Raw genomic sequence first — 26084 nt, forward strand, 5'->3', positions numbered from 1 at the left:
CATTTTTTAAAAGGAATAAAGAATGTGTGCATGTTTAAAGAAATACATTTGACTCTTTACAATGATGTTACCTGTGTTAACTCAGTGTAGGAAGCAAATTGAGTTTGTTTGCATAGAGGAATTGTATTTTGTAAAATTGTGAAGCTCCATGTGAAAGCTTTTGCCTCAGTCTTATCCCTGGTTTTTACATTTTTGAGTATAATGTGGGTCAGAGGTTTAAAAAGTGGCGCATCTAACTACATGTGTCACTTTTTAAATATGGTGCAAAAAGGTACATGTTTGGGCTTTCCTGGGGAACGTAGGTGGTGAGGCTTGTGTCTAAGAGTGCAGTGGACTAGGCTTCATGAAGCCTATCCCCGACTGCACTCTTAGACACAGGTGTCAATTTGAATCTTTACAATGATGTTACCTGTTTTAACTCAGTGTAGGAAGCATATTGAGTTTGTTTGCATAGAGGAATTGTATTTTGTAAAATTGTGAAGCTCCATGTGAAAGCTTTTGCCTTAGTCTTATCCCTGCTGTGAGGCAGATGTTTGTACATAGGATCTGTGCTATTTTGGGGAAAATGAATGGTTTTTAAATTTTTGAGTATAATGTGGCGCAGAGGTTTAAAAAGTGACGCATCTAACTACATGCGTCAATTTTTAAATATGGTGCAAAAAGGTACATGTTTGGGCTTTCCTGGGGAACGTAGGTGGTGAGGCTTGTATCTAAGAGTGCAGTGGACTAGGCTCCATGAAGCCTATCCCCGTCTGCATTCTTAGACACAGGTGTCAATTTGACTCTTTACAATGATGTTACCTATATTAACTCAGTGTAGGAAGCATATTGAGTTTGTTTGCATAGAGGAATTGTATTTTGTAAAATTGTGAAGCTCCATGTGAAAGCGTTTGCCTCAGTCTTATCCCTGCTGTGAGGCAGATGCTTGTACATAGGATCTGTGCTATTTTGGGGAAAATGAATGTTTTTTACATTTTTGAGTATAATGTGGCGCAGAGGTTTAAAAAGTGACGCATCTAACTGTCAGGTTGGCAACCAATATTCCACGGGAGTGAAGAAGAATCCCCACACCTCCAAGGCACAGAAGCAAGAATGTGAAATGAGACACACACTCTTGTCTACTGTCCCCTAAAAGTATGAGGGAATTTACCCTAGGAGTGTCCACCACTCTCCTCATACGAGGGGGGGCTAGGCAGGGTACAGCAGGAATAGTCGTAGGTGGATGTCCAGGCTAGAAAACAAAATATGCAGTACACATAGATCATTCCTTCACTAACCTTTAAGCAGGAATCATTGACATGCGTGATCATACAAGTGTGCTTACCCCAATTGTAGTTTAGGCAGGCTCTCTCGAGGAAGTCAAGGAATAGTAGCCAATATGAGGAGCCACGAGTAGTGGGGCATAGACCTCTCGAGGGACATACACACCAGACCAATGTAAAAAACACAAAAAAGAAATGGGGAATGTGAGGAGCACCGGCCGGCTGCTGAGTGCTGAAACAGCGGAGCAGTGCACACACACACGAGGTGAGACACCCGGCCCTCAAGGGAAAACAAGGGCGGAGCGCTCACACTCTCAGGAAGGGTTTCAACAAACAAAGAAACTCGCCAGGTATTACATTCATACAAGCGAAGCCAGAAACAAGATACGAGCAAAAGAACGCCCGCTAAATGCGTGAGTAAAGCAAGGGAGGTCGCGAGCAACTCTCGCGTATAATAACAGGAAATGCCGTAGTTCGGCAAAGAACACTCTCACTCACGAACACCCATCCAGGAAATAGAAGGGACCAAGGAATGAGGGTGCAGGAGCTGAGTAAGGTCCACAGGCACACGGAGACTCAGCAAGACGCCGCCAAACCTCGCGCCAGGAATCAGGAAGTGAAAAGGTGGGGTCGTGGTACCGGAACAGTAAGCCAAGCAAAGGCTACGTTCTGCCGTGCCTCTTTTCACTGGTTAGGGAGCGTCTCTGAAGAGTCTGTTGGTGGGAAATAGGGGCCGGGGAAAAAGAGCAGAGCTTCATAACCTCGCATGTCAATGCTATCGAGTCCTAACAGTAGCCCTCCCCAAAGGCCTATTCATGGGACCAGGCTTAGCGGGATGGAGTCTGTGGAATCGTTGAATCAATCGGGCGGCATGAATGTTTTCAGCAGATTCCCATGACCTGTCCTCTGGGGGGTATCCTACCCAATCTATTAGGTACTGTAATTTGCCTCTTCTGTTACGGGAATCAAGTATTTTGTTTACTTCGTATTCTTCTTCGCCATCTATTCGTACAGGTGGAGGAGGGTGGTCTGGGACAGTAGAAGGGATATAGGCCTTTAACAAAGAGCTGTGGAACACAGGATGTATTTTCATGCACGGGGGTAGGGTCAACTTTAGGGTGACAGGGGTGATGATTTTTTCAATGGGGAAGGGACCTATGAACCTAGGTTGGAGTTTTTTAGAACCTTCCATCTTTAGGTTTCTAGTGGACAACCACACCTTCTCTCCTATTGTGTACATGGGTTCGGGTCTTCGGTGTTTATCCGCTTGTCTTTTCATAGCTTCCTTGGCCTTACTTAACTCTGTCTTGGATTTTTCCCATACTGACTTGATTTGGGCATGATGTTCCTGAAGAGCGGGTAATGAGGTATCTGTGGACGGAATATCGATAGGGATCATCCTAGGGTGTTGGGCCTGGCCAAAATAAAAAGGGGATGTCTTTGTAGCAGAATGGGTAGAATTATTGTAGGCGAATTCTGCCAAGGGCAAGGCTTGAACCCAGGTGGATGGGAGGGATGTCAACAAACAGCGCAAAAATTGTCCTAAGTTTGATTAGTCCTTTCTGTTTGTCCATCCGTTTGAGGGTGGTATGCAGTGGATAATCTGTGGTCTATCCCCAACTGGGAACACAACCCTCTCCAGAACTTTGAGACAAACTGTGGACCCCTGTCTGATATAATGACCGAAGGTAAACCATGTAATTTGACGATTTCATTCAAAAAGACAGAAGCTAGTTCTTTGGAGGACGGTATAGTTTTCAAAGGAATGAAATGACCCATTTTGGACAGTAAATCAACCACTACGTAGATTGTGGTAAAACCTTGACAAGAGGGCAAGTCTGTCATGAAATCCATGCTAATTGTGTGCCAGGGCTGGGGAGGAATGGCTATGTTTTTTAGGAGTCCAGTGGGAGCGCAATGAGACGCCTTTTGGCGAGCGCAAGTGGAGCAAGCTTGAACATATGCTGTCACATCTTTGGTCATAGACTCCCACCAGAACCACCTATTATATAAATCATGGGTTTTTTAACGCCTGGATGTCCCGCCAATGTACTGTTATGACACCAACTGAGAATAGTCTGTCTCAACTCCGCAGCAGGAACAAACACTTGGTTGTCATGGTAAAACAACCCATCTCTAATGGAATGCAAGGGATTATTCAACCACTCTTCCTGTGATACATCCAAAAGTAGTTGTTTGATTTGTTCCAGAAGGGTATGATCTTTATCGCCCACACCTAGGATCTTATTCTCAGGTATTATGAAACAGGGTTGTTCTTGTTCCGTGTGTTGTTCATGACCTAGTCTAGACAAGGCATCTGCTTTTCCTTGTTGTATCCCAGGCCGATAAGTGATGATAAAATCATATTCACTGAAGAATAATAACCATCGCATTTGCCTGGGCGTGAGAGCTCTAGCTGATTTAAAGAACTGAAGGTTCTTGTGGTCAGAATATATGGTGACAACATGGGGAGATCCTAGTAAATGATGTCTCCACTCTTGAAAGGATAGCTTGATAGCTAACAATTCTCTTTCTCCTATAGTGTAATTTCTCTCTGCTGGTAAAAGTGTCTTGGAAAAATATGCTATAGGATGCATGTGTCCTGTCTCCGGGTCTCTCTGTGATAGTACACCTCCCACAGCATATTGTGAGGCATCCGCCTCTACAAAAAAAGGTTGAGTGTTGTCGGCGTGATGAAGGATAGGAGCAGAAGTGAGCTGAGCTTTTAGGTCACAAAAGGCTTTTTCTGCTTCAACGGACCATTGAAAAGGTACACCTTTTTTCAGGAGTCTGGTTATCGGAGCTATGATCTCAGAAAAATGATTGATAAACCGCCGATAAAAGTTGGCGAATCCGAGGAATGATTGAATTTCCTTCACGGAAGTAGGACTTTTAAATCATCCCCCAACCCTCGATAAAACAAGGACGTTCTCTTGTCCTCTGGCCAATGTGTCTCGGCCACCAACCGATTGAAGTTGGTAATGTAGGACAAGAGATCTTTGGAGCCTTGTCTTAGATTGAACAATTCGGTATCACTGGCTTGCATATAGGAATGTTTCGCAAAGAGATTTCTCATCTTTTCCTTAAACAGATCTAAATCATAAAGAGCAGGATCATCGTTCTGAACTAAGGGAACCGCCCATTCGGCCGCATTACCTGCAAGATACGAAATTATAAAGGCGACCTTGGCGGAATCATCAGGGAAGGAAGCTGTCCTGCACAAAAACTGAAGTTGGCATTGGTTCATGAAAACATTGTACTTAGTGCTATCCCCCGAAAATCGTTCAGGCATGGCCAGTGGAACAGGATTAGGGGCGTGTACAGTGACTTGAACCGGGGAACTCTGTGATTCTCCGCTAGCCCCTTGGTCAGTGGCAGGAGGGGATAAGGTGAACCTAGCAGGGTGTATATAGTTTTTTCTGGTTTTTGGTATGGTGCCTGTTTCTCTCTCTCCGGCTCTTAGTTGTTGCACTTCAGTCATGAGTCTTTGATTTTCTACCCCCAATCTACCCACTTCTGTCTGAAGGGCTACTAAGGCGGCTGTGATATTCTCTATTGACTGAGCTTGGAGTTCTACAGAGAGTACCGATGGGTCAGGATTCATCTTCACTCAGGGGAATGTAAATTCGTGGGCTTGGCTTTCTGTCAGGTTGGCAACCAATATTCCACGGGAGTGAAGAAGAATCCCCACACCTCCAAGGCACAGGAGCAAGAACGTGAAATGAGACACACACTCTTGTCTACTGTCCCCTAAAAGTATGAGGGAATTTACCCTAGGAGTGTCCACCACTCTCCTCATACGAGGGGGGGGCTAGGCAGGGTACAGCAGGAATAGTCGTAGGTGGATGTCCAGGCTAGAAAACAAAATATGCAGTACACATAGATCATTCCTTCACTAACCTTTAAGCAGGAATCATTGACATGCGTGATCATACAAGTGTGCTTACCCCAATTGTAGTTTAGGCAGGCTCTCTCGAGGAAGTCAAGGAATAGTAGCCAATATGTGGGGCATAGACCTCTCGAGGGACATACACACCAGACCAATGTAAAAAACACAAAAAAGAAATGGGGAATGTGAGGAGCACCGGCCGGCTGCTGAGGGCTGAAACAGCGGAGCAGTGCACACACACACGAGGTGAGACACCCGGCCCTCAAGGGAAAACAAGGGCGGAGCGCTCACACTCTCAGGAAGGGTTTCAACAAACAAAGAAACTCGCCAGGTATTACATTCATACAAGCGAAGCCAGAAACAAGATACGAGCAAAAGAACGCCCGCTAAATGCGTGAGTAAAGCAAGGGAGGTCGCGAGCAACTCTCGCGTATAATAACAGGAAATGCCGTAGTTCGGCAAAGAACACTCTCACTCACGAACACCCATCCAGGAAATAGAAGGGACCAAGGAATGAGGGTGCAGGAGCTGAGTAAGGTCCACAGGCACACGGAGACTCAGCAAGACGCCGCCAAACCTCGCGCCAGGAATCAGGAAGTGAAAAGGTGGGGGCGTGGTACCGGAACAGTAAGCCAAGCAAAGGCTACGTTCTGCCGTGCCTCTTTTCACTGGTTAGGGAGCGTCTCTGAAGAGTCTGTTGGTGGGAAATAGGGGCCGGGTAAAAAGAGCAGAGCTTCATAACCTCGCATGTCAATGCTATCGAGTCCTAACACTAACTACATGTGTCACGTTTTAAATATGGTGCAAAAAGGTACATGTTTGGGCTTTCCTGGGGAGCGTAGGTGGTGAGGCCTGTGTCTAAGAGTGCAGTGGACTAGGCTTCATGAAGCATTCTTAGACACAGGTGTCAATTTGACTCTTTACAATGATGTTACCTGTGTTAACTCAGTGTAGGAAGCCTATTGAGTTTGTTTGCATAGAGGAATTGTATTTTGTAAAATTGTGAAGCTCCATGTGAAAGCGTTTGCCTCAGTCTTATCCCTGCTGTGAGGCAGATGCTTGTACATAGGATCTGTGCTATTTTGGGGAAAATGAATGGTTTTTACATCTTTGAGTATATTGTGGCGCAGAGGTTTAAAAAGTGACGCATCTACCTACATGCGTCACTTTTTAAATATGGTGCAAAAAGGTACATGTTTGGGCTTTCCTGGGGAGTGTAGGTGGTGAGGCTTGTGTCTAAGAGTGCAGTGGACTAGGCTTCATGAAGCCCATCCCCGTCTTTATTCTTAGACACAGGTGTCAATTTGACTCTTTACAATGATGTTACCTGTGTTAACTCAGTGTAGGAAGCATATTGAGTTTTTTGCATAGAGGAATTGTATTTTGTAAAATTGTGAAGCTCCATGTGAAAGCGTTTGCCTCAGTCTTATCCCTGTTGTGAGGCAGGTGCAAGATTTTGATGTAACAGTGTCCTAAAAGTGACGCAGTGAAATCTCATAGATTTTACTGCGTCATTATTACGAGGCTTTTTGTGGAGAAATGACCCCTCTCTGTACATTACACTTGACAGAGGTATAATGTGGTGCAAAAGGTTTTAAAAATGACGCATCTACCTACATGCGTCACTTTTTAAATATGGTGCAACAAGGCACATGTTTTATGATGCCAATGCGTCACAAAAAGTGACGCTTCAGTAGCGCAAAACTGACGCATGGCTTTATAAATGAGGATCAATTATGTCATCTGTGTTACCTGAGATTAGTAAGTAGATTGTGCAGATGAGGTGAGACATGTCCAGAGGGACAGAGGAGGTGAGGTTTATGATCAAGACTGTAGTGGGAGAGAGGCCTTTCTCGGGAAGCATAGGTGGTGAAGCGTGTGTATAAGAGTGCAGTGGACTTATACACAGGTCTCATCTTCTTTGTACTTGTGGACAGAGCTGTCTTCCACTATACTCTTCAATACAGGCCTCACGTTTTGTGCACCCCTGGAGAATCCTCACCTGATCTGTAACCCTGAATAGATCGTTTGCTTTTTGTCATTGCTTTGTTGTTTGGTAATAGTGGTCTATAATGTGCTACTTTTTTCTTTAACACAGATTGAAATCGTTATTTCAAGAGTAAGCAAAGATGCCCACAAGGGAAAGGACAAGAAAACAACGTACCCGGGAAAAATCAAAAACAGCAACGGAATTACAGCACTCTTCCACAACAAATACTACAAAAAACAGGAACCAAGCTCCTGGTAAGACAACTAAGTCTTTTATTCGGAACATATGTACTTTAAAAAAAAATGATGGACAGCATGTAGAAAAAGAAAATGAGAGAGTAAATTTGAAAAGGAAGGAGAGAACTTCAAAGAATCCTAAAACTGGAGCAGGAGAGAATAATATGTATAGGAATAGAAGGCAGAATCAGTTTAGAGACATTCGTAAACGAATGTTTCGCAATAGGGTGGTTTTAAATTTGTTAAAAAAACATTAGGAAAGGTAAACAGAGAGCTGCTTTTTATAAGAAAAAGAAAAGTGTAGAGAAGATTGTTGATCAGGCTTTTGAAGTTAAGAAAAAATTATTTATTTTAATAATCAATAGAATTAGGACACTTAACAAGACAATTGATGTTTTCAAATCAAACAGTAGATGGAAAAGAGTAATTAATCGGACTAATTTTTGTAAAGTTTTTTCTCGAGAATGGATGCACAGTTCAAGTTGTGAGCCATTTTTTAATGAGGAGAGTTACTTCCAGGAGAATGATTTAGTGCATGCAGTTGACACCAGTGGTCGAGCGTATGAAGTGAAAGACGGTTGTCCGATTGAAAAAGAGAAACTTGTGCCTAGAGAACCCGAAGAGGTGTTATCTGATGGAGTTTTAGGGAGACGTACTAAGGGTCCAGTGTACACTTGGAAGTGTAGTCGTATTTGTAGTGTGCGACAGGAATCAATTGATTTGTTTTGTAATTTCTTACGTACATATAGTAAGAAAAGTCTAAAGCAGAAAGTGAAGTTGTTGCAAGACTTAGATCCTTGCAGAGTGAGAGAAAAGACAGGTTTGCAAGACCATTCACTGGCTTGTCTTTCTAGAAAAGTCTGTCAGAGTGTTTTTCATCATTTTAGGATGTTAGCAGTGCATCATACTAAAATGAGGAAATTAGTGAGAATGTTGTATTATGCAAAAAGTCCAGCACTTAGGCTTAAACAATTAAACAGTGCTCTTTTGCATGGAACTGAATTAGATGTGAAGAAGATTTGTGAAGAAATTGAGATTTGTTATTTTGATACAAAAGAGGATAGTGTAGAAATTGACACAGCAATTCAAGGTAATGTGGAAGACAATGTACAGATTTCAAGTACAGAAAAGTTTGAGCAGGAAATTACCAGGTTTAAGGTGAAATCAAGTGAAAGGCCGAATTTTACTTGTGTGTGTTGTCGACGAAGTCATTATAAGCATCAAACTAGATTAGTTGATTTATACGTAATAAGTGAAAAGGTGAATAATTATGAAAGATTTTGCAACTTATTTGTGGGTGGAGAATTGTTTTGATTTGAGTTCTGATCAGCGTATTTGTAAATATTGTTATGATAAATTAAATCAAAACATAATGCCTGCTAGAGCTGTTCATAATAATCTGGAGTTGGTAGACATTCCCCCTGAATTGATGGATTTAAATACATATGAGTCTATTTTGATTCAATGTGTCCACCCTTTTCAGGCAATTGTTCGCATGGAGCCTAAGATAGGGAAATTGCCTCCTACAGATTTGCAGAGAGGATTAAAGGGAAGAGTTGTTTATTTGCCTCTAGATTTCAAAAAAAATATTGATACAATTGGTATAGAAAAAGTAGAAGAGGAACCTTTAGTTATTCTAGTTAATGGGGTTCCGACAAAGAGTAAAAAAATCTGGCAAGATTTAGTGGATTTTAGGAAAGTCAAAAAGGCAACATTGTATTTAGTCAAAAACAATGAGTATTACAAACATGTTTATGTTGCAGCAGAGGAAACAGCTGCAGATGAAGACAGTGATTGTTCAGGCGGCCAAATTGAAAAAGTTGATGTCTCTAGAAGTGAAGAAATATATGAACATTATACTGTTCATCCTTTGCATTCCAAAGAAGTAATGGGGAATGCAATTGAATTGTTTCAAATGAAAGCAGCAAAAGGAAGTCCCGTTAGTGTATGGGAAGAAAGTTTGGAAGCTCGTTGTTTTCCACAGCTATTTCCAACAGGTCGAGGTGGACGATATGACGATCGACCACTTCAAATTCCTGCATCTGAATATCGAACTGTAAGATTATATGCTGAAGATCCAAGGTTTCGTCAATGCATTCCCTATTTGTTTCATCTACTGTATGAAAGTGACTTGTCTGGGCTTTCTTATGCAGTAAACCATATAATGAAAAGTGGAGCACATCTGCAAAATATTTTGGCGTGGGACTTTATGGAGAAAGTGAATCTGTAAGATAATATTTTGGAATCTCATCTAATCAATCTCATGGCATGTCAGCGTGGTACAAACAAGTATTGGTGCTGTCGTCATGGGGAATTGAAATGTATGCTAAGAAACTTAGGAACTCCTACATGGTTACTCACTCTTAGCTGTGCCGAGTATGCATGGGACGACTTACTCCAATTTCTACGAGAGGCAAATGCAAATATACAAAATATAGAATTCAAAACACCTGGAGAACTGTGTTCTTTGAATCCAGTGAATGTATGCAGATATTTCAATCATAGATTTGAAGCTATGATGTCTTTTATTACCAACAAAAAAAATCCTCCCCTTGGAGAGGTTTTGGATTTCTTTTGGAGAAAGGAGTATCAAGCGAGAGGTGCTCCTCATATACATATGTTGTTGTGGATTAAAGATGCACCCAAATTTGGAACAGATTCGGATGAAACAGTGATGAGCTTCATTGAAGAGTATTCAACATGTGCTGTTCCGAAAACTACAGAAGAAAATAGTTTAAGGCAACAAGTTTTACGCTTTCAATCCCATCGTTGTGGAAAGTACTGTCGTCGAAAATTCAGAAACAAGGACAAGTTCTACACAAAATGTCGTTTCGCCTTTCCACGACCAGTGATTTCTAAAGGAAGAGTAAATCATTTGATGTCTTCTCTGCGACATAGTGTTATGAGGAAATCACCCAAAAATACATACAATTTAAAAAGAAACGAAGAGTCCAAGTACATCAACGACTACAACCCAGTGATTTTGTCCATGTGGAATGCTAACATGGATATTCAATTTGTTGCTGACAACTCTATTGCTGTGGCTCGATATGTGACGTCTTACATCACAAAAAAAGAAAAGACAGAACTGAAGGAAATGTGGGAGGACATTTCACATGAAAAGAGTCTAAGCAAGAAATTATACAGTTACAGTCTGAAGATGTTGTCGCATCGAGAAATTGGAGCATATGAATGTTCTGATCGATTGTCATCAGCAAGTCTCTATGCCAAATCTAGAACCATCATTTGGGTGAGTCTAGGTCTTGCTGTACAAGAAATAGAGTATTTGGTGGAGAAAGAACCAGAAAGTACAGATATTTTGAAGACCAACATGTTGGATACATACTATCCAAATAGAAGTAGTCATCTTGAGAACGTTTGTTTGTATGAAGTTCTGCAAAACTATATTTATAAGAGAACCATCAGAGAAGATATTAACAATGGAATATATGCTATCATTGGGTGTGAAGGATGTCTAGTGAGACAGAAAAAATGCCATTTGATTAATCATCGAAAATTGAGTTGCGAAAATCCAGAGAAAAGGGAATTTTACTATTTGGCTCTTTTGCAACTCTTTAAGCCATGGCGTACAGAAGAGGAACTACTTGGAGATTTTCTCTGTTACGAAGATTCTTTTAATGCAACCAAGGATACCATAGAATGTCCTGTTTTTCCAAATTATCTGCAAATGTTGAACGAAGAAATATAGCAAGAAGCCACAATTGCTGCAGAGATTGCTAGAGACAGTTCCCAAGACAGTCAGAGTTCTGCTTCATTGAGTCAGGATCCACTTGGAGGACCAATTATCCAAAATTAAGCTGCCACTGCCATGGATGAGGTGTAAAGAGCTGTGGAACAAGCTCAAGATAATGAAGTTAACTTAGAAGATTTGGTGAAACAACTAAACTTTGAGCAGAAACAGATATATGACGAAGTCACAGAACAGATTGAACATGGATTCAGTCATGAGAAAAAAGAGTGCTCATGTACATCATTTAAGCCTGTCCAACTGTACGTGAGTGGAGAAGCGGGAACTGGAAAAAGTTTTCTGATTAAAGCAATTGCAACTTATTTGCAGAAAAGGACTGAATCACCGCTGTCTTGTGTTGTTACCGCTCCAACTGGGCTGGCAGCACAGAACATTAAAGGAATTACTTTACATCGTTTACTGATGCTGCCAGTGGAGCATGATAACAAATTGGAGTATCACAAGCTATCTGGAGATGCGTGTTCCGAAGTTTCGAGAGTCCTGAAGAAAATGAAACTTCTTATCATTGATGAAGTAAGCAAATATGCTATGCTAATGTAGTAGTTAATGTTGTTTTTTTTCTTCAAAATTTACAAAAACAGATTGTCGAAAATCGGGAACAAACATTGTGCTGTTTATTGAATTCTGTGTTAGAGAAATGTAGTAGTGATAGAGCAAAAAAAAGAAAGTGTTTCAGAAATTAGAAATCTTCTAGACATATGTTCAGGTCAAAATCAATTTTCACAGAATATTCAGCAGGATTGTCAGGAATTTTTAATGTATATGTTTGATGTATTGCAAGCTGAAGGAGTAGATATAAAAAATCTTTTTAACCTTTCTTATCAATGGCAACATGACTGTGATAACTGTGCTTCATCAAGTACTACTAGAATAGACTCTGAAAGATTTATATATTTGACTTTACCAGACTGCAAATCAGTGCCTTTTAATAATCTAGTTAAAGCAGCGGATCACAATATGGTGTGTACCCAATGTAAGTCTGCAATGCTGTCCACATTATTTCTACAAAATTATGGTCACTATGTCATTTTAATGTTCCAACGATGTAGACCTGATGGAACTAAATTGACAACTTCTATTAAAAATTTCGTGGCTTCTCAGTTATCAATATCAGGAAGAACCTTTGCAACTGTAGCTATTATTTTTCATGACGGTCCTTCTACAACATCAGGGCATTACACATGCTATTTAACCACTTGGCTGCTAAGGCACCTGATGCACTTCCATTGACTTTCCATTGAAATCAATGGAAACTCCATGACGAGTTACCCTTGTCATTAGCACTGAAGGGGTTAAACACTTCTAAAGGTTGGACCCAATGTAACGACACTCATTTGACTTTCAAACAACGTTTGCCTTTTGGCTTTATAAATTCATACCTAGTGTTTTTACAGCCAAAATTTAGGTAAAGGTAATTGGCCTATGAAGACGGGAGGAGTACTGATATATACTCATACATCTAACACTATTTGGCCAAATGGAAAGGTGCAGGAATGAGTAAAGAGTCATGACTGAAAAAAAGGAGTATATGAAAATATTGAAAATATTTCAGATGTTCTTGGAGTTTTTCTTCTAGAAAGTCGATGAAATGGATTTTTTACTGAACAGCAAAGTACTTTGCAATGAGAAAAGGACCTCCATGATATACTATTTGGCCTCAAGGAAAAGTAAGTCAATCAAAGATTAGTGTACATTTGTCATTTGTCAGTATCTAAGGTTTTTTTAAAACACAATCTTTTAGATTGTGTTTTTTTTCCCGCTGTCATATGAGTAATTTGAACTCACTGTTTTAAGTGAAATTCAATATATTCTGAGAACAGCAAAAATAAACGATGTAACATGTTGTACAAGTTATTCTATACTTTGGATTGTGTAAATTAAATTGTATTCCCATTCTCTGATACTCACTTTCCTTTTTCCATCCTCTTTGAGCTCTTTTAACTCACTTATAATGTCTTTCTCTCACTCTCTGTAACCCCTGTTCTTTTACTCCACTTCTTTGACAAGCCCTCATTCTCATTTCAACTGTCTGCATCCCCTCTCTCCCTTGCATAACTTTTCAGCTTTCAGTCTTTCTGCTTTACTTCCCTTTTCCGTATTTTCCTCCTTTGCTCTTTTAGTAATTCCTGTTTACTCACTCAGCAGTATTATCGCACTCTATCACTATAAATCACCCACTCTCCCTCGCTTATCTTTGTTTGCTCCTTACTTTTGACCTTTTCTATCTATTTTTCGTTCACTACTTCTATGTCCTCAGTGCCTCACTCTCCTTGTGTTATGTTCACTTGTGTTTATCTACCTTCTATCATTTCTTTTACAACAACTTCACTGCTCCTCTCTCATCGTTCTTCATCCCATTTCTTTTACTCTGGTTCCATTACTATCCCTCATTTCCTTTCTTTCAATGTCCTTCTCTTTACTTTCCTCACCAAATTATTTTCTCTCAGTACCACTGTTTTAGTCGTCTTCACCTGTCTTTCCTTTTTTTGATCCCTTACTCATTTCCTTTTCTCACTCATTGTACTCCACCTCACTCAGTTTTTCTCTTAGTGTGTCTCTCTACTAACTTCCTCACTCCATTTCCCTCAATCGTTGTATATTATCATCTCTCCCTTCATCCTTTCATTCTATGACTGTTCTTCACTTACTCTCATTTATCTTCTATTCCTCATTCTTCTAAATGCATCCTTAATTAGACTGTTTTCTGTCTCAGTCATTATCTTTTTACTTACTACTGTTTCCTGATTTAGTTTTGCTAATTCACATTGTTTTAGTATCTTTCTTACCTTCAGTTCATTTCTCTGTTCTTCTCTTCCTCTGTGTCAGTGAATCTATATGCCTTACTCTTAGTAATTTGCTCTCATTCTATTTCTTTTTTTCTCTTTTTATCCTTCTACCTTACTTTATTTCCCTTTCTGTGTCCCTCACTCTTACTTTATTTCTAGATACACTGTTATGATTTTTAACCTCTTCATTTGTATCTTTTAATTTAAAATACATATTTTACTAATTATAACTTATTTTTTCTTCTCTCTTTCACAGATACAAAGTGTAGTAAAAAATGTAATTAAAGTTACATTTATTATATGGTAAGTGTGACTAAAAACATGTAGTTTGTCATCACCCTTTGCTTTAAGCTCACTAATATTTTCTCAACCAACCTCACACCTGTTTCTTTACTCTGCTTCCCTCACTTATTCTTATTCTCCATGTTTACTCCAATTTCCCTATTTCCCCTCTCATATTCCACTTCTTTCAGTCCCTATTCTTTACTTCACTTACCCTCTGTTCCCTTCCTTTGCTTCTTCACTCATTCTGTTTTTTTTTATTATTTACCTTACTCCTACACACACACCTCATCCCCCTCCCAACACATACACACACTTCTGACATACACCCCACACACACACCACACACCCACCTCATTCACGGAAAAAAATCCCCCCACGCACACACTTCACATACACACACACATTCCATACACACACATACATCTCACACATATACCCCCCACACCCACACACCCCACACATATCTCACACACCCTCACCTCCACCCACACCGAAACACCCCACACAGCCACAACCACAGAAACACCTTACACACCGACACCCCGACCTACACCCACTGACTCCCTATAACTCACACAAACTGCATTACTTATCTTTGTTTGCTATTTCACTCAAACCCATTCAGGTACCGTTACCTTTATTTTCTCTGTCCTTTGTGTTTGTCACTCCCCATCTCTTATCCTAATTCAAATTTTCACTCTTTTTCACCCCTCTTTACTTATACTAACTGGTCTTTTCTTACCCTCCCTCACCGTTCTTCATTTATCCCAGTTACGCCACTACCGTTCATTCTCAATTTTTTTCTGTCCTATCTTTTTCTTTCAACACCCACTCACATTCTCCCACTATCTCTAGTTTAGTGTTCTTCCTCTCTCTTCCCTTCTTTCGCTCCTTTAGTGATTTTACTTTTCTCATTTTCACCCTATTACACTTTGTCTGTTTTTAACTATGTAGTAAACAATCCCTCTGTGTTTCTCCCTCTAGCTCTCTTTCTCTTAACATTACTCTCTTTGTGTTCTTTCCTCATGCTAACTCCTTCATTATTTTTTTTTTTTTTTTTTTTGGTGCGCTCCCCGGTGCGCGCCCCGGTGCACGTACCGGTATGCGTACCCTGCAGAAAAAAGATTGACACAGATTCTTTAAAAATATAGGTTTATTTTTATAAAGTAAAGGTAGTTCTAAAAAGAACTGTTTTTTTCTTCTTTTTGTTGTTTTATATTTTTTTATGTTTTTTTCAACATTTTGTACTTTTTTTGGCTTTTCTGAACACTTTTATATTTTTTTTGTATTTTTTATGGGGAGAAACAAAAAACAGGGAATTGTAAATGGCTCAACTGGAGCATGAAAAAAATCAGGAAAAATTTGTTTTTTTTTGGACACTTATGGTTATCACCAGAAACCATGATAAGTTCAATGCTTTGCTCACCATAAGCAAGTAACTTGTTACAATATTTGCATAACATTTTGTAATCATTAAACTTTGGTTGGATAGCAGCCAATGTGTTTCTTGCCCCCGAACCCGATGGAGTGGGTTGTTTTGATGTTGAGCGTCGAGACGTTGATGGGGGTAGTTTACTGCAGAGGTCCCTTAACTCTGCATTAGAGTAGTTGTTTGGATGCCAACGCATCATGTGGCGAATCATCGTATGATTCCCGAAGGAATACTTTTTGTTAGGGTTCCCCCTGGATAGCTCAGGACCACAAATTAAGCAAGTCACCTTTGCTGCGTTGACTTTTTTAAAACCCCTTGGGAGTTTGTAGAACTGCCATACAAAGTGCTCTTTGGGTTTGTAGGGCTGTTTATCTTCTGGCAGGAACTCTCTTGTCTGTGCCTCCTCTTCCTCATCCTCCTCCTCTTCCTGTTCACCACCAATATAATCTTCTGGTGGTCTTTTAGATGGTGGGGGTGGTGGTGGTGGGCCAGATGCTCCAGCTGCTGATACTACTGTAGCCATTTTCTGAGATAGAACTCGAAACAGGTCTTCCTCAGTCAAAGGACAAAGTCAGAATAAGGAAAAAAGGAGGGGGGTTTCATCATTTGGAAAACAAAAGTGTTCTGTACCAATGAAAAGTGTTATTTTCAAGTCACATGATCCAAGCTTTCATCATTTGGAAACCAAAACTGATCTGCACCAATAAAAAGTGTTATTTTCAGATCACATGACCCGACGCGCTTACGCTACACGCCCCGGGGCGCGCCCCGGGGCGCGTCGCGTAAGCGAGTCGAGACGTTGCTCGATCGTAAGCGATCGCGTGCTTCCGGGTGCGCTTACGCAGTGCGTCATTTCACTACGCGAAACGTCATGATGTTGTTTTCGTTCGCGGGAATAACGCTCTCGGGACGCTCCCTGGTACGCGCCCCGGGGCGCTCCGTAGCATTACGCTCACCCGTACGTTCACCGGTACGCGCCCCGGGAGCGCCCCGGGGCGCGTATCGGGGCAAACAATAAAAAAATATATATATATTTACACAATTTAAAATTTGTTATAAAAATTATTACTTTCATACCTATAGATATTTGCTATTAAAAAACCTATGAAATTCACTGAAAAAACCATAGGTTTCACCCCAGTTATAGTTAGGAATTAGCATTTAAAAAACCTATTAAATTCACTGAAAAAAACCATAGGTTTTACACCAGTTATAGTTAGCTGGAAGTTTTACTCGCATAAAACCATTGAAATTCCCACGTTATAGTTAGTTGGACTCACTATAACTTGCGCGTGCAATGCACTGCTGATGACGTCACATATTACATCACTCATGACATGGTCAGTTACATCACTCATGACATCACTTACTAGAGATAACAGGAAGGCTAGTTGGCCCCCAGGACCCTCAGGAGGCAAGAGGACTTCATCCCATAACCAGGAGCACGCCAGGAGGCATGTTTGCAGAGTGGTGGAGAAAGGGGGCATGGCCTGTGTCCACCTCTCAGAAATCCCACTATCTGGGGCTTACTTGAGGTATCAGGTAGGCTAGACGGCCACTAAGGACCCCCAGCAGCGAAGGGGGACTTCAATCCCCATCGAAGACTGGTGGAGGGATTTGCGCAGCCGTTTCCCACAAGGAGTGGGAATACCAACCTAATAAGCATGCAGTGTTCACCGACCGCAAGGCTGGTGGAAGAAAAAGTGTTCTTACCCCAACTATAAAGCCTCTCGGATGCACTGTTTGGGGGAGCGAAAACAAACACGCCATGGGAGACATAGGCTTGGACCACCAAGCTCTCGGGGGTAGGGCGTTTGGTGAGGAAACTTGGGTTCCTCGGAGAATGGCAGTGGTGGCAGGCAAATATGTTATTCACAGGAGCCTCTGGGCCGGGTTTGGACCAGGTACCCAGTAGGACATCAGTAAGTGCCTCACTAAAGGGTACAAGGGTTCCAAAGAGAAAACAGCTGACTACAAGACCTCCTTCATGATATTAAACTTGACCGCCACCAAAGGGAATTGAAGGTCCAGGACCTCAGCGGCCATCTGAAGCACCATAGCAAATCAGTAGTCACAGTGGGGGGAGAAAGCATGCTGGAATCTGGATAAGTGTTGAGATCATTGGCCTCATCCAACTCCCCATACCAGTCCATTTCCTGATAAGGCTGGTCTTCTAAAGGGTCCAGCAACCATTCCTAATCTTCTTCCACTCCTAGCCCTTCGAAATACGGCTGAGGAAACAACCTAGGACCTGGAGGTTCTGTTGGCGCTGGTACTGGTGTCGATCGAGGCGGTGCTGGCTCTGGGTTGTCCAGAATCAGAATGGGGATGGTGCGCTGGGGGGGGGTACCAGCGCCGCTTGGAGCATCAGCATCAGGGCTGGCACCGGGAAACATCACAACCACCTATGGCCTTCTCCCTCCTATTGCTTCGATGCAATCTCTGCTTCCCATTGAAGATGTGGCCTCGGCGTCCCAGGGAGCGGTCAATGTCCCCGTCAAGGGCCGCGCCGCGAACCTGCCTAGAGTAATGCTGCAGTAATTCCACACAGGCAGCCAAGAGTACTGTGCCATTGGGACCCCTGGCCACGCCGAAGTCCAGCAAGGCAGGAAAGAAAAAAACGAGCGTGCTCCAACCCAAGCCCAAACTAGACAATGTATTCAACCACTCCCAAACAATCTCCAATACAGTACACTACCTCAACCTGCAACAGCCGCAGAAAATAAGTCTGGCCTGCTGAGGTCACATGTGCTTAGCCCTTCATGCCACTGCAGGAGCGACAGGGATACTATATAAGGCACAGTACACAGTGGTGGAGGCAAGGGCGTGCATACTGACGAAGTCGGCGATGGAGTTGCTGAACTGAGGTCGGGGTCCGGGGGTCTGTAGTCGAGAGTTCCTCTGAGGGTGGTGTTGGGATCGGTGTGGATCTGTAAGTACAGGTGTTCGGCGGTGCTGAGGGTGTCGTCGGTGCTGGTTGAGACATTGAGGGTGTTCTTGTGGATTATGGCCATTCCACCTCCTACACCGTTGGTGTAGTCCCTGCGAGTGATCTTGTAGAGGTCCGAGATGGTTATGGCGATGTCGGTTGCCGAGGAGGCGTTCATCCAGGTATCTGTCAAGAAGGCGACGTCAGGGGAGGATGTATTGAGCAGGTCCCAGAGTTCGACAGCGTGTTTGCGTGCGGAGCGGGTGTTCCGTAGTATGCATCTGAGGTGGTTGTGTCCTGTCACATTGGGCAGTTTGGCGGCTTCCTATGTACTGGAGACCGAATGGACACACCAGGCAGTACACAACAACATTTTAATTACAATTCAGTCTTTTGTTGATACAACCTCTTGCCTTTTTCCCTGGGATATGATAATCATTGACCTTGGCACTGTTCTTGCATGCCTTACAGGCAGTGCAAGGAAAGAAACCTGTAATTGCTGTTCTTCTGGTTGGAGATTCATCGAAAAAGTGTCTTTGTACTAGAATATCCTTTAATTATGTACTTTTTCTATAGATGATGTCAGGTCCATTGGGTAACAGCCGCCCACTCACACAGTCTGTCTTAAGCACACCCCGATTCTTCTGGACTAGGTCCCTGATCATATGGGATTCGGCCGAGAAGCTGGGCATCAGCCTGAAGGTCATTGTGTTGTCGTCAAAGTCTGTGCTTCTTACATGTTTATGGGTTAGTAGCTCCTGCCTCTCTTTCAAGTGAACCTTCCATACAGCACCCTGCAGCACTTTCATTTGATATCCCCTTTCCCTGAATCTATTGAGGGACTCCCTCTCAGCCTTTAAATAATCTTCTGAGCGGGAGCAGTTATGTTTAAATCTCAATAGTTCAGCGTAGGGGATGCTGTTAATTAAGCTGCATGGATGCTGACTTTGCAAATGGAGAATTGTGTTGCCTGCTGTGGGTTTCCTATACAATCTCGTACATAGTTTACTGTGTGCTACAAAGATTAGAACATCTAAAAAAGCAACTTCCTTATTACTTATGTTGCTAGCGAATCTCAAATTAAGCTTGTTCTCATTTTAGATTCGAACACATGCAAGTTTTCCTCTCCAGACAACAAAGAGATCATCAATGTATCTAGCCCAAAGTGCTACCTTTCCTACCCAAAACTCATTTTCTTTTGCCTGTGCCACGTGCTTCTCCCACCAGCCTACAAAATATTTCACATAGCTGGAGGCGAAGTACGTGCCCATGGCAGTTGTTTGCGTTTGCAAATACAGTTGCCCTGCAAAAACGAAAATGTTGTTATTGAGGCAGAATTCCACAATTTGAAGTAACATTCTACTATGTTCTTGAAAGTTCAATGGTCACATTTTCAGAAAAGATTCAAGAGCCACCAAACCCTGATAGCGTACAATACAAGTATAAAGCCTAGTGATGTCTACTGTAATGAGCAGAAAGTCCTCTTCCCAACAGATATTCTGTATTAGCTGTAAGAAATACGTGGTGTCCTGGATAAAAGAACTAAGGTCCTTCACCAAGGGAAAAAGGAAAAAGTCTGCATTTAATTTCATCCGACAATATCTCCACAATTAGAAACTCCACCAGTAACCGACGTAGATCGGAACAACTTAGCACCCCACCCAGAATCCTCCTGGAATAGACCTCTCAAACAGGAGCCTCATGCGGAACAGTAAATACGTTGGCAAGGAATGAAGCTGAGAAATCACGTAACACATATAACATCATCAACAACAACACAGGATCATCAAGCTCAGACAGAACGTCCATCCCAGTAATTTCTTCCGGCGATAGCTCCACTATTAGAAATTCCACCAGTAACCGACGGAAATCTGAACTAATTAGTACTACATCCAGAGACCTCCAGGATCAAGCTACTCAAACAGGAACATCTAGCGGAACGGAAAGTAAGATGACAAGGAAGGAACTCGAGAAAACGCGAAACACACATAACATATACAACAACGCTGGATCATCAAGCTTAGACCAATCACCCATCCCAGCAAAAATAGCCCGAGAAGAAAACCGACCTAAGGAAAGAATTAAGAAAATAACGAGACAGGGACCTAAATGGAAATTCAGGAACGGTAAACATGAAGACCGAAACTTACGGACTAAGAATCACATCACGTCACCTAAGATCATGAGAAAAATTCACGAGATCCAAACACAAATCAGTATCGCTTCACTGGATCTTTTAAACGCCTTGAAAGGGATAGAAAAACACCGTGATATCACAGAAAACACTCACACGGAAATAGAACACATCAAACAGCTATTAAACACTTCCAAAATCATAAGCAAGAAGAGAGTGATGCCACTGTCAACCAGACAAAACAGACCAGATAGGAATCAAAACTCTCTAACTGAATCAGAAATACTAGCACTTCTCAGGGAGTATGAACAGACGGACCCCACTAGGGGGCAGGCAATTAAAAGAGTACCGAATGACGCAAATAGAACATCCACGAGAAATGGAAGGAAACCCAATCTCAACAACTTACAGCAAATCCAACTAACCACCGATACGTCTAATAGGATCTCAGATGAGACAGAAAAATCTTTAAAATGCCTACTGATCAACTGCCGATCGGCAACGAAACATGCGTCTGACATTGCCAATATCATTATCGACCAGGGAATAGACGTTACTATCCTTACCGAAACTTGGCTGTCAGAATGCTCGTCCCCAGTCTTAGACCTGCTGGTGCCCCCGCAATATAACATATTGAGACTTGACAGACAAAAAAAGTCAGGAGGTGGTATTGCCTGTATCTACAGATCAAATTTAGAAATTGGCCAATTTCAATCAGACCCGCTCGAATCGTGCGAATACCTTGGGCTCCATATAAGTTCGGCTCACAAACAGATCTGCAACCTACATGCAATATATCACCCACCGGGAAACAATATGAACTTCATAGACCAACTAATGGAGATCATCACTGCCAACTCTAGCAAAGACATCAATAACATATTTCTAGGTGATTTCAATCTACACTGGAATGACAACAACGACAAACAGGTCAACGCCTTTAGAGATTTTCTAACAGAGCTAAAATTATCACAAGCCTGTCTGGAACCTACACACGAAAAAGGATCAACTCTAGACTGGATTATTTCAAAGAATAATGACATATCAATCCTCTCAATAGTACCATGTGACTGGTCAGATCACCACGCCATAACATTCTTAATATCATCAAGGGAGAAGATAAAAGCTACTCATCCTAGCATAATAAAAAGATGGATACGTGAAACCAGAGATTCAAACATGGATAAGCTAAGGGAAAGTTGCAAATAAGACCTCATCCTACCTGACAACGTACAGAATGTGACGGATCTAACGAACCACTACACGACCGCAATATCGCAAATAGTCAACTCCACCTTACCACTCAAATTGAAAAGAGTCTTGGAGAAGACTAAAAACCCCTGGTTCGACGGATTACTGAACGAAGATAGGCAAAACTGAGACGTGCAGAAAGAAAATGGAGACAACACCCGTCCTCCCCGGAGCTGAAATCCCTCAGAAAGATTCGAAAGGAATACAATAAAAAGATCATCAATTCAAAAAAGGAATTTATCAGATCGGAACTGGATAACGCCAAAAACAGACCACGGAAACTGTTTGAGATTATAAAGCTGCAATCTAATAAACTGGCAAAATCTGCCCAAGAAATTGCTAAAACAAATCTAAGCTGCGAGGAATTCTCAACCTTTTTCAACAACAAAGCCAATGAACTGGAAAAAGAACTTAGGATCGCCGCTGATAACCCCAACCACAATACATCATCATCACAGCCGACACAGCACGCTGCGAATAATGAGACAAAAAACAAGGCATACTGGGACTCGTTCACGTTACTAGACCAGAATGAGGTTACCAAAACGCTCGCTGCCACAAAACCAAACAATCACTTCAACGACCCGCTACCATCAAAATGCCTGAAAGAAATCAGCCATATAATGATTCCAATCTGGACTGAAATTATTAACGCCTCACTATCCCAAGGGATCCTCCCAGACTGTCTCAAAACGGGACAAGTAGTCCCGATCATCAAAAAACCCACAGCAGACCCGGCTGATCCTAATAACTATCGCCCAGTGTCCAACATCCCTCTTCTTGCCAAATTAATAGAGAGATGCGTACAAAATCAATTAAGCAGACATATAGCCAACTTCTCTTTATTGGATGACTGCCAATCGGGATTCAGAACTGGCCACAGCACGGAAACAGCAATCCTTCACATATCGGATGATGCACTTCAAGCACTAGATCGCAACCAATCTTGTCTACTCATCCTCCTGGATTTGTCATCAGCGTTTGACACAGTTAACCAAGAAAAACTTCTAATCAGACTTCACAACAGGATGGGAATTTCAGGCACGGTATTGGAGTGGTTCAAATCATTCTTACAGAATAGATCTCAGAGATTCCTAGTAAACAAATCTCTTTCCCCTTCTTGCCCAAATACAATTGGAGTACCCCAAGGATCAACTCTATCTCCATCACTGTTTAACTTATACATCGAACCACTTACAGAAATCCTACGAAATTCTAATATATCGTACCATATGTACGCGGATGACACGCAACTGTACATCAAGATCGCGTCGCTAGCAGACACTACCATTATGAATGAGGCACTCAAGATGTCGCTAAAATGGCTAGCCTGCAATCACCTCAAGCTAAACACCAATAAAACGGAATTCTTACTCATCGCACCTCAAAAGAATCAAGCAGAAGTGAAAGAATGGTCCAAAATGATCACAGCGTTGAACTGCACCCCGACGCTAGTTGAATCAGCTAAGTCTCTCGGAATCACTCTGGATGAACACCTTGATATGAAAACACACATCAAAATAATGGCAAAAAACGCACGCTATCATCTGAACTACTTAAGAAAAATTAAGTCATTTCTATCAGAGAACGACCTAAAACTAGCAGTGCAATCACTTGTGATATCAAGGATTGAATATGGATGCACAACACTCGCAGGCCTTCCAAAAATCTCCACAGCTCCCTTAAAAGCTTGCCTTAATGCTGCGGCTAGACTTATCACAGGATCGAGAAAATTTGACCACATCTCCCCTCACCTGAAAGCACTAAACTGGCTACCCTATGAAGCCAGAATACAACTAAAAATGGCTTGTATCGCCCATAAAGGGATTCATCACAACACACCAAGATATCTTGCCCAGAAAATAAAAATTGCAGGAGGAAACAGACCCGTCCGGAGTGCCAATATGCTGTTGCTGAGACCACCTATCTTCAGGAAGAAAAAAACTTATGAGAGATCATTCTCTGGTGCAGCCCCGAGAATATGGAACTCCCTTCCTGCGAACATCAGAAAGATCTCGAACACCGCAACATTCAAGAAGGAAACTAGGTCGTTTCTCATGAACAAATTCCTCCAGTAGGTAGACATTTTGTCATCTGCGACTAAATAGTTAGGTCATCCGGATAACATACTGGGAATCATATAAATAGTGACCCACAGCAAGAAGACACTATCGGCAGCCTTACATATGCCCGTATAGGCTCACTCCGATATATATTACATTGTTACTGGCTTCCGTTTGTGTGTTATTGCCAATGCTGTTATTATTATAAATCATGTGTTGTTAAGCGCTCTGATACCCAAGGGTCTAGTTCGCGCTATAGAAAACTGTTATAAATAAATAAATAAATAAAATTGATGGACGCTCTCTCCAATAGACTTCCTTTTGAGGACACTATAGGTTGCCCAGGTGGCTTTGACATGTTCTTGTGTATTTTGGGCAAGTGGTACAATGTAGGAAGAACAGGGTGATCCACCTTAATATATTGATATTCATCCTTCTCCAAAATGCCTTTAGTCCTCCAGTCATTGGGCAACTGATAGAAAGCCACTGTAGTCCTCTCTGCTGATCGCCCTGTAGCTTTGTGTATCACCAAAAAGGCATATTGCTTCCTCTTTGTATAGGTCTTTCGACATCACCATGACGTTACCGCCCTTATCAGACTGTTTGATGACCAATGAGGTATTGTCCTTCAGAGTTTTAATGGCAGTCCATTGTGCTCTAGAAACATTATATTTCCTCTTTGCTTTCACTTGGATGAAGGATGTTCGTAGTTTGTCCAGGTCTTTAACCCCTTGACCGTGGTACAAATTCCGCTGTGGTGCTGGTGAAATAATAAGTGGGCGGGGTTAGGAAGGCCCCCGGCTGTCCTCTGCACACGCCAACTGTGACGTTGGACAGCCAGGGGATGATTGACACATGCAAGGGGTTAATCAAGGTCTCGTGGAAACAGTCTATAGCATCAAAAGGTTTAAATTGACTCTTGCCACTTCCTTGTGCGATCCACAAATGTTCCAAAAGCTTGGGTGTATTGCTCTTGTTGCTGTCCTCTGTTCCCATCTGGGAATTATGCAGTTCATGTAGGGTTTGTAATGCCTCAAAATTATACCCAGTGAGGATATTGATGGGGGCTGATGATGAACTCAGCCCATTCTCTTTCCTTTTGGGATGTTGGACATGAATTTTTGTAGCATTTGAATTTCCGTGTTGGACAAGTGTCTGTTTGAGAGGTTGACGACTGATAACTCATTCACTTTCTGTTGTTGCCCCTTTTGCTCCTCGTCACCCGTGGTTGGAAATTTTGATTTCCTATTCTTGCCTCCTCGCCTGGTTTGCCGCTGCCTTGTTCTGGCGGGCATTTTCTTTGCGAATATCTTCTCCATGATTCTTTGATTAAGTGGTACTCCTGGGGAAAATTTGCTCCTTACTGCTAGAGGTGCCTCTATCTGGAGCTTTCCGTTTCGGACAGATCTGTGCCTGCCTCCGATTCCGAAGTGTCCCTAGGTGTTGGTCCTTTTGCATTTCTTGTTTCCTTAAGGCTCTGCCGGGGCATCATATTTCTTAGTGAATGTCAGGACTCTGCCTGTCTCGTAATCCCGCTGATCCTGTGCAAATTTACTTGGCTTAAGGTGTTTGATGTTATTTTCATATGCAATCAACCTGGTCTTTATCCTCACTCTCAAATTGTCACTCTGCTCCTTGTCCGATAACGCCGTTAGGCTCTCCTCAATGCTACTAATCTCATCGAGGAGTTTAGCCCTGTCGCTTTTAGCATACTTGATCAGTATCTCCATGCCTTTTGCTGAGGCGGTGGTAAATTCTGCCGAAACCTTGAGTATATTGGGATTCGGATTCTCGCAAGAGAAATCGAGTACATTCTCAGCCCCCTCGGTATCCTGTCCACATCCAAATATTGTTGTAAGGAAGTGACTTCCCCCCACTTCCTTGTTTCTTTCTCAAAGGCTCTCTCTAACTTGATGAACCACCCTCTTAGAGTTTGTCAGGCCCCTTGCAAGTGTTTGTGCTACCCTCCGACCTGCTGTCAGACGGGTGCCTCTGAACACCCTGCCCACCGTTTCTAAACGCACAGCGTCGCTGAACATCCTTTTCGAGTGGAAGTGG

At 42.1% G+C, this 26084-nt stretch overlaps 1 protein-coding gene across 4 annotated transcripts in view; it reads right to left on the reverse strand.

Moving 5' to 3' along the window:
• The window catches only part of LOC144791082 (disintegrin and metalloproteinase domain-containing protein 9-like), a 2835950-nt gene that overhangs the window by 84395 nt on the left and 2725471 nt on the right, over positions 1 to 26084 (reverse strand). The gene's annotated exons all lie outside the window — the stretch shown is intronic.

The sequence above is a fragment of the Lissotriton helveticus genome, chromosome 11 (assembly GCF_964261635.1).
Source record: "Lissotriton helveticus chromosome 11, aLisHel1.1, whole genome shotgun sequence".
Lineage (NCBI taxonomy): Eukaryota > Metazoa > Chordata > Amphibia > Caudata > Salamandridae > Lissotriton > Lissotriton helveticus.